This window comes from Pseudophryne corroboree, chromosome 6 (assembly GCF_028390025.1).
Source record: "Pseudophryne corroboree isolate aPseCor3 chromosome 6, aPseCor3.hap2, whole genome shotgun sequence".
In the NCBI taxonomy this organism is placed as follows: domain Eukaryota; kingdom Metazoa; phylum Chordata; class Amphibia; order Anura; family Myobatrachidae; genus Pseudophryne; species Pseudophryne corroboree.
In genome coordinates this window covers 357049786-357068929 of record NC_086449.1, presented here as the reverse complement: position 1 = coordinate 357068929, position 19144 = coordinate 357049786, and positions in this window count along the sequence as shown.

The following is a 19144-nucleotide window of genomic DNA, read 5'->3' as shown; positions in this document are numbered from 1 at the left end:
TGCTGAAGTAACGTCACAATCCCCTAGCCAAAATACACAGGGGCGATGGGGATAAGTTACTATACTGTAGGATTGCATATTACGGTACACCGGACTCAATCGCATACTGTAGCACACTGTCAAAGTGACCACTACCCCTGAACCCCCACCTCGTGGCAGGTAGCAGTCGGGTATGGAATGAGAAATGGCATAAGTTGTGCAGGCTACGGGGCGATGCTGAAGGAGCGTCACAATCCCCTAGCAAACAGAGATACTGTAAGCAAGGTCTATGCACATTACAGTACGTTACACCGGACTCGATCGCATAGCAAGCTGACAAACCACAAGTTTTACATAAAGCAGGCCAAAGTTGCAGGAGAGTTTCTACTGTAAATGTTCTATGCACCGTACGGTACACATACAATTCTATAGCAGGGCAGACTCAATTAAAATGGCTACCGCCTGTGACTCCTACTGTACTGTAGCTCCTAGGAAGCACTCAGCTACAGTATGGAGCAAATAACAGCACAGATTTTGCAGGCTATGGGGCAATGCTGAAGGAGCGTCACAATCCCTTAGCTACAATACACAGGGGCGATAGGGATATTCGAGTGGCTGGAGGGGGGGGTCCCCTTGATTTAAGGGGTCCCCACTCCTCCAGGGTACCCCGGTCAGGTGTGACTAGTTGGGTATTTAATTCCATGGCCGCAGGGACCGGTATAAAAGTGTCCCCCGGCTGTGCATTATCTGTCCAGCTAGTGGAGCCCGGTGCTGGTTAAAAAAATAGGTGGAACCCCTATGCTTTTTGTCCCCCAAGCTGCAGGAGAGTTTCTACTGTAAAGGTTCTATGCACCGTACGGTACACATACAATTCTATAGCAGGGCAGACTCAATTGAAATGGTTACCGCCTGTGACTCCTACTGTACTGTAGCTCCTAGGAGGCACTCAGCTACAGTATGGAGCAAATAACAGCACAGATTTTGCAAGCTACGGGGCAATGCTGAAGGAGCGTCACAATCCCCTAGCTACAATACACAGGGGCGATAGAGATAATCGAGTGGCTGGAGGGGGGTCCCCTTGATTTAAGGGGTCCCCACTCCTCCAGGGTACCCCGCCCAGGGGGTGACTAGTTGGGTATTTAATGCCATGGCCGCAGGGACTGGTCAAAAATACGGGGAACCCCTACGCTTTTTTGTCCCCCTTAGTTTTTGCACCAGGACCAGGCGCAGAGCCCTGTGCTGGTTCTAAAAAGATGGGGGATCCCGTGTCCATTTTTTCGTATTCCTGACGGAATTCGACCGCAATTGCATATACTGTACCCCTTAATGTCACTGCTTACAGTGTACAGTATTTAGACATGCGCTTGTGTACAGTATCTGTCATGAGGTGCTTTTTTCACTGACACTATAACTTTTTTGTACTGTACAGAGACGGCAAACTAGCCAAACGGGAATAATCAGCTTCTGCTGAATAAAATGAGATGCTACAGTACATGCCTATATTCTGTGAGTGACTGCGGCTCTATGAAATTAAATCAGAAAATGTAAATATGAAATGCATTACTAATGTGTGGCATTACTGTACTGTACAGTATGTGTATAAGGTGTACTACAATATTTTCTGGTGTAACATAAGGAAAGGGCACTACTGCATGGTCTAATGCAGTGGTTCTCAAACTCGGTCCTCGGGACCCCACACAGTGCATGTTTTGCAGGTAAACCAGCAAGTGCACAGGTGTATTAATTACTAACTGACACATTTTAGAAGGTCCATACAGTAGGTGGAGCTAATTTTTTCACTTGTGATTCTGTGAGAAAAAAACCTGCACTGTGTGGGGTCCTGAGGACTGAGTTTGAGAACCTGTGGTCTAATGTAAATAAAGATGAATGTGGTGGGGTGTAATGTGAATAAGGGGCAATACTGTTAGGAGTAATGTGGTACTATGATATGATGTAATGAGAATAAGAGAGACACTACTGCATGATATAATGTGAATAAAGTTGCAGTACTGTGTTGTGTAATTTCATCTTCGGGTATTATTGTGTTACCATGCCCCTTCCCAGCAAGAACATACTGTACACTGTTTTGGGCTGGCACTAAATGTGCACATTGTTCTTAATTAGATTATAGGGGGTAGGAGCGCCAAAAAGGGTGATGGTGCTGGGAAAGGGGTGCAGGGTTAGAGGCGGAACTACAGTACGTAGCATCTGTGCAAGAGGGCATCAGCCAAAATCTAGCCTAGGGCATCATGTTGGTCAGGTATGGCTCTGATAATACTGTACTCTTACTGTACTTTGCATTCAATACAGATACTGTTTGCACACAGGTTTTACATGAATCATTGGCAATGCTGCAGGAGTGTCTCATTAGGCAATCTAAAATATACCACGACTATGGGTGGGGATACAGTAGGGAAGTTCTGTCACCATAAGCTATCTGCTGTGTATAGCATACTGTATTTCCATCTGAGATGCCTTTGTGTGTTTGTAATAATAAAAAAACATTTTACTGTACATTTAGTGGATACAGTATTTCTCCCCCATAATGACGTATCATATTGTACAGGTACCCTGATGTACTGTACCGTACCATAGTGTAAAATTGAATATTTATTGGAAAAGCATCAATATTAATGTAAAAAAAAGTACATATTACAACATCCGATTCCATGTACTGCACTGATCAAAATGTACAGTACTCTTATTCAGGACTTATAAAACTGAAAATAACTGTTCATACACATCAATAAACATTACTACTGTATAATATTCTACATTAGTTTATGCAATAATCAGACAAAGGCAATTTTATAATGTTTTTTAATAATGCACCAGGTGGTGGTGGTGGTGGTGGTACTGTGGGAAAAAAAATAACAGTACTGTAAGTGAAGCTGTCAATTGGAAACATGTACTGTACAGTATCCAGGACACATGTACAGTAGTGTAACGATGACAGTCGCACCAGAATTCTCGTTACACAATACCTGGCAGCGCAGCAGGTGGTGGTGGTGGTGGTGGTGTTGGTACTGTGGGAAAAAAAATAACAGTACTGTAAGTGAAGCTGTCAATTGGAAACATGTACTGTACAGTATCCAGGACACATGTACAGTAGTGTAACGATGACAGTCGCACCAGAATTCTCATTACACAATACCTGGCAGCGCAGGTGGTGGTGGTGGTGGTGGTGGTGTTGGTACTGTGGGAAAAAAAATAACAGTACTGTAAGTGAAGCTGTCAATTGGAAACATGTACTGTACAGTATCCAGGACACATGTACAGTAGTGTAACGATGACAGTAGCACCAGAATTCTCGTTACACAATACCTGGCAGCGCAGCAGGTGGTGGTGGTGGTGGTGGTGGTGGTGGTGGTGGTGGTGGTGGTACTGTGGGAAAAAAAATAACAGTACTGTAAGTGAAGCTGTCAATTTGAAACATGTACTGTACAGTATCCAGGACCAAAAAGGGGTCCGGCCACTACACAATCTGCATCAGAGAAGCAAGATACAGTATGCTTAAAGTATACAGTACTGTATACTAGATCGCCAACAAACGTAAATTAACAAACAACTATCACTGGAATTTACCATCCTCATCCCGTAGCGAAGCACGGGTATTCAGCTATCTACAATGTTATTTATACTTTGTGTTTAATATTTACATTTAGTTTTGTAAACAGACATTCTTAACATTAACGGATTGCAGCGAGTTATCTGTGATGGTCAGGACAGGGGGTTGGGACTATAGAAATCACTATGTACTGTACACTACTGTATTTGACAATACTTACCAGCTTGGCGGCGCCTGTCCCGCCTCCTGTGCCGTCGTGCTACCAGCCCTGTAAAAATATATATACAGTATAATGGCAGCATACTGTACAGCCAATGAAATTCAACATTGACAGCATCTTTATGACATCACAATAAATGGAATTGTTCATTCTAGTACCCTGCACCTAATCACTCAGGAGGGCATAGTGTACTGTACTGTCTTCAAAACTTAAGGGGCACATTTCTAAATGTGACATACAGTACACTTACAGTATCGCTACAGTACAGTAGGTCCAGGGTATTAGACAGAACACTACCTTTATAGACATTGTAACACACATAAGCATTGCCCTTATAAACATTATGACACACATCAGCATGCAGCCCTCCCACCCTTAACCATCTCAGTACTGTTCATTACAGTATAAATTGATTTCATGACAGATGATGCAGTACTCACCTGAATTCATCTTATTCACGTCATGTCACAGTAGTGCAGTTTATTCACGTCACAGTACTGTCCTTGATTCACGTTGTGTCACACAGTAGAGCACCGTATTCACGTCACAGTACTGTCCTTGATTCACGTTGTGTCACACAGTAGAGCACCTTATTCACGTTACTGTACTGTACGTCACAGTAGTGCAGTAGTATATCCACATTACGTCACAAAGTAGAGATCTGCCACAGTCATGAACCTTATAACACATTATGCAAGAGTAATGCACGTCAGAACACATTAGGCCACTGTAACATCCCTTAGAATAATTTCTGCCAAAGTAACATCCCTTAGAACACTGTACTATCTGAAACACAAATTTCTGCACACTGCACGACACACTGCAATTAAACCACACAATGCACTGCACGACACTGCATAGTGTATGCACTGCGTGATACGACAAACTGCACATTACACTGCACATTTCCCTGCAAAATATGATACAATGTACACTGCACAAAAAACTGCAATTACCACATGTGTATACAGTACACTGCACGACAGTGCTGGCCCTAGCCAGATACAGATACAGCCGCAGTCACGCAAAATATAGGCATGCCGCATATCATTTTAATAAGCAGAAGCTGCTGGTGCCCCTAAGCATAGCAAATGCCCTAGGCATTTGCCTACTGTAGTTTGCCTATGCCTAAGGCCGGCTCTGCTGCACGATGTGATTCACTATGCATTACACTCACTGCACAATACCATATACTGAATGTACACTGCATGACACGCTGCAATTACGCAGCACGATACACTGTGATACATTGCATATACTGTACACTGCATGATACTGTACACTGCACAATCGTAGACCACGTGGATTGTAAAGAACTACTGTATATACACAAGTTTAAAAAAATAACAATTGTTTTTGTAAAACGCATGTCGATCTTTTTCCATGTCAACTTAACGACCATGTCAACCTACAGTAACTGGTATCAACCAATTTTAAAAGCCGCACCATCTAGGTCGACGCCAAAAAACAAATTGACCTTTTGACCCGGGTTAATGTTTGGTCCTTGTTTAACCATTTGTTTACCACAAATACTGTACAGTGCTGTATAGACCGGATACCTGCTGCTACAGCAGCCCCTGCTATAATGTACTGTACCTGTAACTACAGTAACTTAAAGTACAGTAATCTACAGTAATGTACTGTACTTACAATCCCTTATGGCCTGCAGGCGTCTTGGGGTCCTCCTCACGAGGTCACTCCATCTCCTCTGGAGAGACCTCACTGTCCTCCTCCGGTTGTAAGTCCGGAGGATAGCCCTACTTGCCCTCCGGTACGCTGTGACTTTCTCCTCGTTGCTGGCGAGAGTTCTGTCCCGCCAGCGAACGAGGAGACGCAGCTCACCCAGAGCATAGGGACGGTCCCGTACAGCAGCCATGACCGTCCTTATGCTCAATGAGCGTCTCAGACGTCGTGCGTCTCAGACGTCGTGCGTTCCAGGCATTCAACGTACAGTACTGTAGTTACTGTACTTTGTGACAGTTTCCCTTAGTTTTGAATATGCCCTTTCTTTGACCACAGTATTTTCCACTGTCTTGCCCTACGCCCTTCCCTCCTGGGAGCCTTCACAGGTCTTATGCAATACACAAATACCGAAGATGCACAGTCCGTCAGAATACACTCATTTCATTCCCGCTGTTTAGGTGCATTTAGCGTAAAGAATCGCTCCTGCAGATGTACTTTGATTTATGTGAAACCTGTGTGCATCCTTCCATTGGATGTACTGTATTGGAGAGAAAAAAAAAAAATGTTAAAGTGAATGTCACGGGAACACATTAAAAATAAGGTTGGCACTTCCTTCCCATTGGTGTTGGTTTACAGTATGCCGTAGTGTACTCGGACGCTCATGTAATTGCATTTCAAAGGCACAGTATTTTCCATCGTCTCCCCCCTACCCCCATCGCCCTTCCCCCCTGGGAGCCTGCACAGGGAGGAAATTCAGGTCCTGTGCAATACACAAACGCTGAAGATCTACAGTACTGTTTTGCTCAGTTGGTAGCGTCAGAATACACTCATTTCATTCCCGCTGTTTAGGTGCATTTAGCGTAAAGAATCGCTCCTGCAGATGTACTTTGATTTATGTGAAACCTGTGTGCATCCTTCCATTGACTGTCTTACAATGTAAATAAAATAATACAGTGTATTATTACAGAAAAAAAAAAAAAAAGAAAGCACATCAGGTCTCGAACCCTGGTCCCCCGGCGAGGGAGGTGGGAGCCTTCACCCCTAGCCCACGACGCCTCATGAGAGATTTCCAATTTCATGTGTGAAAGTACTGCAAACAGTGCCCGGCCCCCGCCCCATTGCTGTTGGTTTATGCCTTAGAGGACTCGGACGCTCGCATTTGTAAAGCACGGTGTTTTCCTCCGCCTCCTGCCAGCTTGTTGCCCTTCCCCCATGGGAGCCTGCACAGATCATGCAGTAGACAGGGAGGGAATGCAGGTCATGTGCAATACACAAACGCCCCGCTCCTGCAGATGTACTTTGATTTATGTGAAACCTGTGTGCATCCTTCCATTGGATGTACTGTATTGGAGAGAAAAAAAAAAAATGTTAAAGTGAATGTCACGGGAACACATTAAAAATAAGGTTGGCACTTCCTTCCCATTGGTGTTGGTTTACAGTATGCCGTAGTGTACTCGGACGCTCATGTAATTGCATTTCAAAGGCACAGTATTTTCCATCGTCTCCCCCCTACCCCCATCGCCCTTCCCCCCTGGGAGCCTGCACAGGGAGGAAATTCAGGTCCTGTGCAATACACAAACGCTGAAGATCTACAGTACTGTTTTGCTCAGTTGGTAGCGTCAGAATACACTCATTTCATTCCCGCTGTTTAGGTGCATTTAGCGTAAAGAATCGCTCCTGCAGATGTACTTTGATTTATGTGAAACCTGTGTGCATCCTTCCATTGACTGTCTTACAATGTAAATAAAATAATACAGTGTATTATTACAGAAAAAAAAAAAAAAAAAAAAGAAAGCACATCAGGTCTCGAACCCTGGTCCCCCGGCGAGGGAGGTGGGAGCCTTCACCCCTAGCCCACGACGCCTCATGAGAGATTTTCAATTTCATGTGTGAAAGTACTGCAAACAGCGCCCGGCCCCCGCCCCATTGCTGTTGGTTTATGCCTTAGAGGACTCGGACGCTCGCATTTGTAAAGCACGGTGTTTTCCTCCGCCTCCTGCCAGTCCTCCATTCCCATTATGCATTAGCGAACTCAGACGCTCATATATTTTAAAAGCACGGTGTTTATACATTGTACTGTACATTCTTCCTTTTACACAATTACTGTAGTTGCGTCTCCATACACATACAGTACAGTACTCCATACTTTTTCCACCGCCTCCCGTTACGCCTACAGTATTGCCAGAGCTGTAGATCAATCCGCCGCTATACTGTACGATCAAAAGTACTGGATTAGTGGAGCATTAGCCACACAGTGGTGGAGATGTGTAATGCATGATGAGTATCTAGATCGCCTCAACGCGCCTGCCTGTGATTAAACTCAGCTATCGCCTTAGCGTGACTAAACGCCCGTCTCGGCGGAGAAACAGTCAAGATAAAGGTGGCTACATCTGTATTTGCATTGCAATGTGGCTAGGATGAACAAGCAGCTTCTGCTGATTAAACTGATATGCAGCATGCCTATATACTTTGTGAGACTGTGGCTGTATCTGCATATGAAATGCTACACACAGAATATAGGCATGCCGCATATCATTTTAATCAGCAGAAGCTGCTGATGCCCCTAGGCATATCATATGCCCTAGGCAATTGCCTAGTTTACCTAGGCCTATGGCCGGCTCTGGAAAGAGTTGGCATTGAGCAGTGGATGTGAGTTAGGAGCTGAAGGGGGGAAGGAGGATACGGGGGAAACAGAAGAAGTGCCTTGCACTTCCAAGATACTGTCTCCACAGAAAAACTAGTTTTTCAGAAGTGATAATTAAGTAAACTTGCTGCGAGTTTAAACCATAATTATCACCACTTACATTTTTAACATGAATAGTAGATCCTTATAAATGTACATTTTCCACAGTTCAAAATGTATAATTGCAGCTGGTATGTTAAAAAGAAGATGATTTCCTTTAAGGAATTTATAGAAAAATATTTATCAGCAGTATAGCTAACCATAAAATGAGGGTCTTTATAAAAATAATTATGCAATATTAGAACAGAGTTGGTAAACAGAAATATTTAATAAAAGTGGTATACAAGATAAAAATAAATTCATGAAAAAAAGGTTGTGCACTTCCATATACAGTATATCACATTATATTATCTGTATATTTATAAATAACATTTTTAGTAATGAAAATCTTTTCTGTGACATCTATAGTATAACTAATCTGTGTTTACGACTATGCAATGGTATTGTTCAGTGGTATAAGTTCTGGCATGTACAGTATGGCAGGATTGGCCCCAAAATGGAAATTTTTGCGATTTTTTTTTATTATAGGCAGATTCAGTCATGACCAATTCGGTGCACTAGTCAAAATATTAGCTGGTGTCCCCAGTTCATATGGGGATCAGTATGAAAAACTGCCCATCCGTATACAGACAGCGGGATCCCGGCCACCGACATGCCGACAGTGGGGGAGCGCTAGAAAGCCCCTTGCAGGCTCACTGCGCTCGCTACATTGTGTTCGCCACGCTGCGGGCACAGTGGCTCACTGTGCTCACCACAGGTTATATTTTCCCTTTATAGGTGTCGTGAACACCCTTAGAGGGAGAAAAGCCTGTGGCGTCGGGATTCCGGCGGCGGGATTTTACCGCAAGTCAGGATTCGGGCATTGTGACCTGAGGATCCCGACTAATGGTATTGTAACTGCTTCTATTCATGTGAATATGTCTCAAATTGAGAGCCCTGTCTCTTGACTGGTGGCTGGTGCTGACGTGATCACACTCCTGGCAGAGGTCATGTGGTCTACTGGCAGCTCCTCCGCCTGTCTTCTTACTTTAGCTGACCTAATGGAGAGATGCACAGTGGAGCTGCAGCAGACGTGACTTCTTCAAGCAGCGCTACACATTCAGAGCTTTTTTGAAATTGGGACAATGACTAGCGCTGCCACAGAAAGGTCACATCTGCTGTTGGCTTCTCATTTTAATGTGTTCTGGGTGATGTAAAGACAGGCTGCCATGCCTGCTGGCACTCCTCTGGGATTGTGTTGCCCTAGGCATTTGCCTATATGGCCTATGCTCAGAGCCAGCTGTGATTATATGACTGCTTCTTGGAACTGTCATCTCTGCTCCAAGGTGACAGCTGCGAACCACAAGGTTTTACAGGTCCAAAGTAAAGTAATCACAATGGCTATGTACAACTTTATAAAAATTCTGATGCATTTCTGTGGTTGAAAAAAACACTTGTCTCTTTCACCTTGGAGCAGAGATATTTTGCATGGCTTTAGAGACCAGAGGTTACTGCATTGGAGACTGGAGATGCAGGAAGTACAGCATACATCTGCGGGAGGCTCAGGTGAGTCGACAGCTGTTCCACAAGATTGGCAAAATTGCTCTTACCATGCTTCTTTAAATGATTCAGCAATATAAATGTAACAAGGCATATCTTGATTCTATAGGTGCACATTTGATTGCTAATTTAGAGATGTGCACTTGAAATTTTTCGGGTTTTGTGTTTTGGTTTTGGGTTCGGTTCCGCGGCCGTGTTTTGGGTTCGACCGCGTTTTGGCAAAACCTCACCGAATTTTTTTTGTCGGATTCGGGTGTGTTTTGGATTCGGGTGTTTTTTTCAAAAACCACTAAAAAACAGCTTAAATCATAGAATTTGGGGGTCATTTTGATCCCAAAGTATTATTAACCTCAAAAACCATAATTTCCACTCATTTTCAGTCTATTCTGAACACCTCACACCTCACAATATTATTTTTAGTCCTAAAATTTGCACCGAGGTCGCTGGATGACTAAGCTAAGCGACCCTAGTGGCCGACACAAACACCTGGCCCATCTAGGAGTGGCACTGCAGTGTCACGCAGGATGGCCCTTCCAAAAAACACTCCCCAAACAGCACATGACGCAAAGAAGAAAAAAAGAGGCGCAATGAGGTAGCTGTGTGAGTAAGCTAAGCGACCCTAGTGGCCGACACAAACACCTGGCCCATCTAGGAGTGGCACTGCAGTGTCACGCAGGATGGCCCTTCCAAAAAACACTCCCCAAACAGCACATGACGCAAAGAAGAAAAAAAGAGGCGCAATGAGGTAGTTGTGTGAGTAAGATAAGCGACCCTAGTGGCCGACACAAACACCTGGCCCATCTAGGAGTGGCACTGCAGTGTCACGCAGGATGGCCCTTCCAAAAAACACTCCCCAAACAGCACATGACGCAAAGAAGAAAAAAAGAGGCGCAATGAGGTAGCTGTGTGAGTAAGCTAAGCGACCCTAGTGGCCGACACAAACACCTGGCCCATCTAGGAGTGGCACTGCAGTGTCACGCAGGATGGCCCTTCCAAAAAACACTCCCCAAACAGCACATGACGCAAAGAAAAATGAAAGAAAAAAGAGGTGCAAGATGGAATTGTCCTTGGGCCCTCCCACCCACCCTTATGTTGTATAAACAGGACATGCACACTTTAACCAACCCATCATTTCAGTGACAGGGTCTGCCACACGACTGTGACTGAAATGACGGGTTGGTTTGGACCCCCACCGAAAAAGAAGCAATTAATCTCTCCTTGCACAAACTGGCTCTACAGAGGCAAGATGTCCACCTCATCATCATCCTCCGATATATCACCGTGTACATCCCGCTCCTCACAGATTATCAATTCGTCCCCACTGGAATCCACCATCTCAGCTCCCTGTGTACTTTGTGGAGGCAATTGCTGCTGGTCAATGTCTCCACGGAGGAATTGATTATAATTCATTTTAATGAACATCATCTTCTCCACATTTTCTGGAAGTAACCTCGTACGCCGATTGCTGACAAGGTGAACGGCGGCACTAAACACTCTTTCGGAGTACACACTTGTGGGAGGGCAACTTAGGTAGAATAAAGCCAGTTTGTGCAAGGACCTCCAAATTGCCTCTTTTTCCTGCCAGTATAAGTACGGACTGTCTGACGTGCCTACTTGGATGCGGTCACTCATATAATCCTCCACCATTCTTTCAATGGGGAGAGAATCATATGCAGTGACAGTAGACGACATGTCCGTAATCGTTGTCAGGTCCTTCAGTCCGGACCAGATGTCAGCATCAGCAGTCGCTCCAGTCTGCCCTGCATCACCGCCAGCGGGTGGGCTCGGAATTCTGAGCCTTTTCCTCGTACCCCCAGTTGCGGGAGAATGTGAAGGAGGAGATGTTGACAGGTCGCGTTCCGCTTGACTTGACAATTTTGTCACCAGCAGGTCTTTGAACCCCAGCAGACTTGTGTCTGCCGGAAAGAGAGATCCAAGGTAGGTTTTAAATCTAGGATCGAGCACGGTGGCCAAAATGTAGTGCTCTGATTTCAACAGATTGACCACCCGTGAATCCTTGTTAAGCGAATTAAGGGCTCCATCCACAAGTCCCACATGCCTAGCGGAATCGCTCCCTTTTAGCTCCTCCTTCAATGCCTCCAGCTTCTTCTGCAAAAGCCTGATGAGGGGAATGACCTGACTCAGGCTGGCAGTGTCTGAACTGACTTCACGTGTGGCAAGTTCAAAAGGTTGCAGAACCTTGCACAACGTTGAAATCATTCTCCACTGCGCTTGAGACAGGTACATTCCACCTCCTATATCGTGCTCAATTGTATAGGCTTGAATGGCCTTTTGCTGCTCCTCCAACCTCTGAAGCATATAGAGGGTTGAATTCCACCTCGTTACCACTTCTTGCTTCAGATGATGGCAGGGCAGGTTCAGGCGCTTTTGGTGGTGCTCCAGTCTTCTGTACGTGGTGCCTGTTACGCCGAAAGTGTCCCGCAATTCTTCTGGCCACCGACAGCATCTCTTGCACGCCCCTGTCGTTTTTTAAAAAATTCTGCACCACCAAATTCAAGGTATGTGCAAAACATGGGACGTGCTGGAATTTGCCCATATTTAATGCACACACAATATTGCTGGCATTGTCCGATGCCACAAATCCACAGGAGAGTCCAATTGGGGTAAGCCATTCCGCGATGATCTTCCTCAGTTGCCGTAAGAGGTTTTCAGCTGTGTGCGTATTCTGGAAACCGGTGATACAAAGCGTAGCCTGCCTAGGAAAGAGTTGGCGTTTGCGAGATGCTGCTACTGGTGCCGCCGCTGCTGTTCTTGCGGCGGGAGTCCAAACATCTACCCAGTGGGCTGTCACAGTCATATAGTCCTGACCCTGCCCTGCTCCACTTGTCCACATGTCCGTGGTTAAGTGGACATTGGGTACAACTGCATTTTTTAGGACACTGGTGAGTCTTTTTCTGACGTCCGTGTACATTCTCGGTATCGCCTGCCTAGAGAAGTGGAACCTAGATGGTATTTGGTAACGGGGGCACACTACCTCAAGAAATTGTCTAGTTCCCTGTGAACTAACGGCGGATACCGGACGCACGTCTAACACCAACATAGTTGTCAAGGCCTCAGTTATCCGCTTTGCAACAGGATGACTGCTGTGATATTTCATCTTCCTCGCAAAGGACTGTTGGACAGTCAATTGCTTGGTGGAAGTAGTAAAAGTGGGCTTACGACTTCCCCTCTGGGATGACCATCGACTCCCAGCAGCAACAACAGCAGCGCCAGCAGCAGTAGGCGTTACACGCAAGGATGCATCGGAGGAATCCCAGGCAGGAGAGGACTCGTCAGAATTGCCAGTGACATGGCCTGCAGGACTATTGGCATTCCTGGGGAAGGAGGAAATTGACACTGAGGGAGTTGGTGGGGTGGTTTGCGTGAGCTTGGTTACAAGAGGAAGGGATTTACTGGTCAGTGGACTGCTTCCGCTGTCGCCCAAAGTTTTTGAACTTGTCACTGACTTATTATGAATGCGCTGCAGGTGACGTATAAGGGAGGATGTTCCGAGGTGGTTAACGTCCTTACCCCTACTTATTACAGCTTGACAAAGGCAACACACGGCTTGACAAATGTTGTCCGCATTTCTGGTGAAATACTTCCACACTGAAGAGCTGATTTTTTTGGTATTTTCACCAGGCATGTCAACGGCCCTATTCCTCCCACGGACAACAGGTGTCTCCCCGGGTGCCTGACTTAAACAAACCACCTCACCATCAGAATCCTCCTTGTCAATTTCCTCCCCAGCACCAGCAACACCCATATCCTCCTCATCCTGGTGTACTTCAACACTGACATCTTCAATCTGACTATCAGGAACTGGACTGCGGGTGCTCCTTCCAGCACTTGCAGGGGGCGTGCAAATGGTGGAAGGCGCATGCTCTTCACGTCCAGTGTTGGGAAGGTCAGGCATCGCAACCGACACAATTGGACTCTCCTTGTGGATTTGGGATTTCGAAGAACGCACAGTTCTTTGCGGTGCTTTTGCCAACTTGAGTCTTTTCATTTTTCTAGCGAGAGGCTGAGTGCTTCCATCCTCATGTGAAGCTGAACCACTAGCCATGAACATAGGCCAGGGCCTCAGCCGTTCCTTGCCACTCCGTGTGGTAAATGGCATATTGGCAAGTTTACGCTTCTCCTCCGACAATTTTATTTTAGATTTTGGAGTCCTTTTTTTACTGATATTTGGTGTTTTGGATTTTACATGCTCTGTACTATGACATTGGGCATCGGCCTTGGCAGACGACGTTGCTGGCATTTCATCGTCTCGGCCATGACTAGTGGCAGCAGCTTCAGCACGAGGTGGAAGTGGATCTTGATCTTTCCCTAATTTTGGAACCTCAACATTTTTGTTCTCCATATTTTAATAGGCACAACTAAAAGGCACCTCAGGTAAACAATGGAGATGGATGGATACTAGTATACTTATGGATGGACCAGCGACTGCCGACAGAGGTAGCTACAGCCGTGGACTACCGTACTGTGTCTGCTGCTAATATAGACTGGATGATAATGAGATGAAATTAATATATATATATATATATATATATATATATATATATATATATATATAATATCACTAGTACTGCAGCCGGACAGGTATATATATTTATTATGTAATGACTGATGACGGACCTGCTGGACACTGTCAGCTCAGCAGCACCGCAGACTGCTACAGTAAGCTACTATAGTAGTATGTATCAAGAAGAAAGAGAAAAAAAAAACCACGGGTAGGTGGTATACAATTATGGATGGACCAGCGACTGCCGACACAGAGGTAGCTACAGCCGTGGACTACCGTACTGTGTCTGCTGCTAATATAGACTGGATGATAATGAGATGAAATTAATATATATATATATATATATAATATCACTAGTACTGCAGCCGGACAGGTATATATATTTATTATGTAATAACTGATGACGGACCTGCTGGACACTGTCAGCTCAGCAGCACCGCAGACTGCTACAGTAAGCTACTATAGTAGTATGTATCAAGAAGAAAGAGAAAAAAAAAACCACGGGTAGGTGGTATACAATTATGGATGGACCAGCGACTGCCGACACAGAGATAGCTACAGCCATGGACTACCGTACTGTGTCTGCTGCTAATATAGACTGGATGATAATGAGATGAAATTAATATATATATATATATATATAATATCACTAGTACTGCAGCCGGACAGGTATATATATTTATTATGTAATGACTGATGACGGACCTGCTGGACACTGTCAGCTCAGCAGCACCGCAGACTGCTACAGTAAGCTACTATAGTAGTATGTATCAAGAAGAAAGAGAAAAAAAAACCCACGGGTAGGTGGTATACAATTATGGATGGACCAGCGACTGCCGACACAGAGGTAGCTACAGCCGTGGACTACCGTACTGTGTCTGCTGCTAATATAGACTGGATGATAATGAGATGAAATTAATATATATATATATATAATATCACTAGTACTGCAGCCGGACAGGTATATATATTTATTATGTAATGACTGATGACGGACCTGCTGGACACTGTCAGCTCAGCAGCACCGCAGACTGCTACAGTAAGCTACTATAGTAGTATGTATCAAGAAGAAAGAGAAAAAAAAAACACACGGGTAGGTGGTATACAATTATGGATGGACCAGCGACTGCCGACACAGAGGTAGCTACAGCCGTGGACTACCGTACTGTGTCTGCTGCTAATATAGACTGGATGATAATGAGATTAAATTAATATATATATATATATATATATATAATATCACTAGTACTGCAGCCGGACAGGTATATATATTTATTATGTAATGACTGATGACGGACCTGCTGGACACTGTCAGCTCAGCAGCACCGCAGACTGCTACAGTAAGCTACTATAGTAGTATGTATCAAGAAGAAAGAGAAAAAAAAAACCACGGGTAGGTGGTATACAATTATGGATGGACCAGCGACTGCCGACACAGAGGTAGCTACAGCCGTGGACTACCGTACTGTGTCTGCTGCTAATATAGACTGGATGATAATGAGATGAAATTAATATATATATATATATATAATATCACTAGTACTGCAGCCGGACAGGTATATATATTTATTATGTAATGACTGATGACGGACCTGCTGGACACTGTCAGCTCAGCAGCACCGCAGACTGCTACAGTAAGCTACTATAGTAGTATGTATCAAGAAGAAAGAGAAAAAAAAAACCACGGGTAGGTGGTATACAATTATGGATGGACCAGCGACTGCCGACACAGAGGTAGCTACAGCCGTGGACTACCGTACTGTGTCTGCTGCTAATATAGACTGGATGATAATGAGATGAAATTAATATATATATATATATATATATATAATATCACTAGTACTGCAGCCGGACAGGTATATATATTTATTATGTAATGACTGATGACGGACCTGCTGGACACTGTCAGCTCAGCAGCACCGCAGACTGCTACAGTAAGCTACTATAGTAGTATGTATCAAGAAGAAAGAGAAAAAAAAAAACCCACGGGTAGGTGGTATACAATTATGGATGGACCAGCGACTGCCGACACAGAGGTAGCTACAGCCGTGGACTACCGTACTGTGTCTGCTGCTAATATAGACTGGATGATAATGAGATTAAATTAATATATATATATATATATAATATCACTAGTACTGCAGCCGGACAGGTATATATATTTATTATGTAATGACTGATGACGGACCTGCTGGACACTGTCAGCTCAGCAGCACCGCAGACTGCTACAGTAAGCTACTATAGTAGTATGTATCAAGAAGAAAGAGAAAAAAAAAAACCACGGGTAGGTGGTATACAATTATGGATGGACCAGCGACTGCCGACACAGAGGTAGCTACAGCCGTGGACTACCGACTGTGTCTGCTGCTAATATAGACTGGATGATAATGAGATGAAATTAATATATATATATATATATATATATATATATATATATAATATCACTAGTACTGCAGCCGGACAGGTATATATATTTATTATGTAATGACTGATGACGGACCTGCTGGACACTGTCAGCTCAGCAGCACCGCAGACTGCTACAGTAAGCTACTATAGTAGTATGTATCAAGAAGAAAAGAAAAAAAAAACACGGGTAGGTGCGGTATACATATACAATTATATATATATATTATATACAATTAAATATATATATATATATATATATATATATATATATTAAACTGGTGGTGATTAATTAAACTGGTGGTCAGGTCACTGGTCACACTATCAGCAACTTGCAAGTAGTACTCCTAAGCAGACAATCACAATATATACTGGTGGTCAGTGTGGTCACAATGGCAGTGTGGCACTCTGGCAGCAGAGTGCCAGCAAAAGTGTGCACTGTACGTTAAAATATGTACTCCTGCTCTCAGACTCTAACTGCTCCCCACTGTCAGTGTCTCCCCCACAAGTCAGATATACAGTCACACTATCTATCACTTCAGCAAGTAGTAGTACTCCTCCTAATGCTCCCCAAAATTACTAAAGTAAATAATACTGTGTCTCTCTCTACTCTAGTCTCACTCTCTATAAACGGAGAGGATGCCAGCCACGTCCTCTCCCTATCAATCTCAATGCACGTGTGAAAATGGCGGCGACGCGCGGCTCCTTATATAGAATCCGAGTCTCGCGATAGAATCCGAGCCTCGCTAGAATCCGACAGCGGGATGATGACGTTCGGGCGCGCTCGGGTTAACCGAGCAAGGCGGGAAGATCCGAGTCGCTCGGACCCGTGTAAAAAAACCTGAAGTTCGGGCGGGTTCGGTTTCCGAGGAACCGAACCCGCTCATCTCTAATTGCTATACCTTGTGGTTGCAGCAATATTTATGCAGGGAACTTTTTTGGTTCTCTAAATGTATGCAAATTAATATTGGTGAGTATTTTGTATGTACTACATGAGAAAACTGAAGGAATATATTTTTTACACTGGTATTTGCTCCTTTTTTTTTAAACTATATTGGAATGTTGTTTAGATATAATTATTTTAATAATTGTTAAAAAAAAACCCCAGAAGTTTGCAGGTGATGCAGGTTTATAACAGTTACTTTTTTTTACTTCAAGACATTTTTGCCCTTTTCTATAATCCTGCTGATTTACACTTGGTTTATTCTTTTATATTTTACTTATTACTTGGGATTACTTCTGGTTTAAACATGCACGAAGAGCAATATTTGCCTATTGTTTGTCTTACTATAAATCGTTATGGCATGAGATGATTAAAATAATAATAATCAGGAGCACTGGAAATATATATAAACTTTCCATATTCAGTCGTCTATTGGTCTGAATTAAACCTGATTATTGAATGGTCAACAGTAATTGGTTTGTCTGGTCATTTATATAAAATGTTTTTTTGTTTTTGTTATTTAGTTATAGGGGTATATGCAATTGCGGTCGAATTCCCGAAAATGTCAAAAAACGGGACATTTTCGCCAAAAAAATAAAATTCGACAATGCAATTCAGTACTTTTCGTCAAAAAAACGGACTTTCCAAATTCGACTTTTTGAAATTCGACATTTGTCAAATTCGACATTTCTGCAATGGTACAAATGCGGCAATTTTACAAAAGTATATTCAATTGAAGATTGTAAATTCGACAACAGTGCTTTTAGACAGTAAATTCGTCATTTTCAATCCACCACACTTTGCTGGCGGAATCTAATAAAAAAATTTAAAAACATGTTTTTTTGGTGTTTTTTTTATTGGTAATAGCATATCTATTTACATTAGAAGGGATTAGGTACTTGGTTTGTCTATTTTGGAGGCACAAGTATTATTTATATATATATATATATATATATATTTTTTTTTAATGGAATGGTAAAAATCTGAAGAAAAAAAATGCGTGGGGTCCCCCCTCCTAAGCATAACCAGCCTCTGGCTCTTTGAGCCGGTCCTGGTTGCCAAAATTCGGGGGGAAAAATGACAGGGGATCCCCCGTATTTTAACAACCAGCACCGGGCTCTGCGCCTGGTCCTGGTGCAAAAAATACGGGGGACAAAAAGAGTAGGGGTCCCCTGTATTTTTTGTACCAGCACCGGGCTTCACTAGCTGGACACATAATGCCACAGCCGGGGGTCACTATTTTACAGCGCCCTGCGGCCGTGGCATTAAATACCCAACTAGTCACCCATGGCCGGGGTACCCTGGAGGAGTGGGGACCCCTTCAATCAAGGGGTCCCCCCCAGCCACCCAAGGGCCAGGGGTGAAGCCCGAGGCTTTCCCCCTCATCCAAGGGTTGCGGATGGGGGGCTGATAGCCTTGAGTAAAATGTAAGAATATTGTTTTTGCAGAAAAACTACAAGTCCCAGCAAGCCTCCCCCACAAGCCGGTACTTTGAGAACCACAAGTACCAGCATGCGGGGGGGAAACGGGCCCGCTGGTAC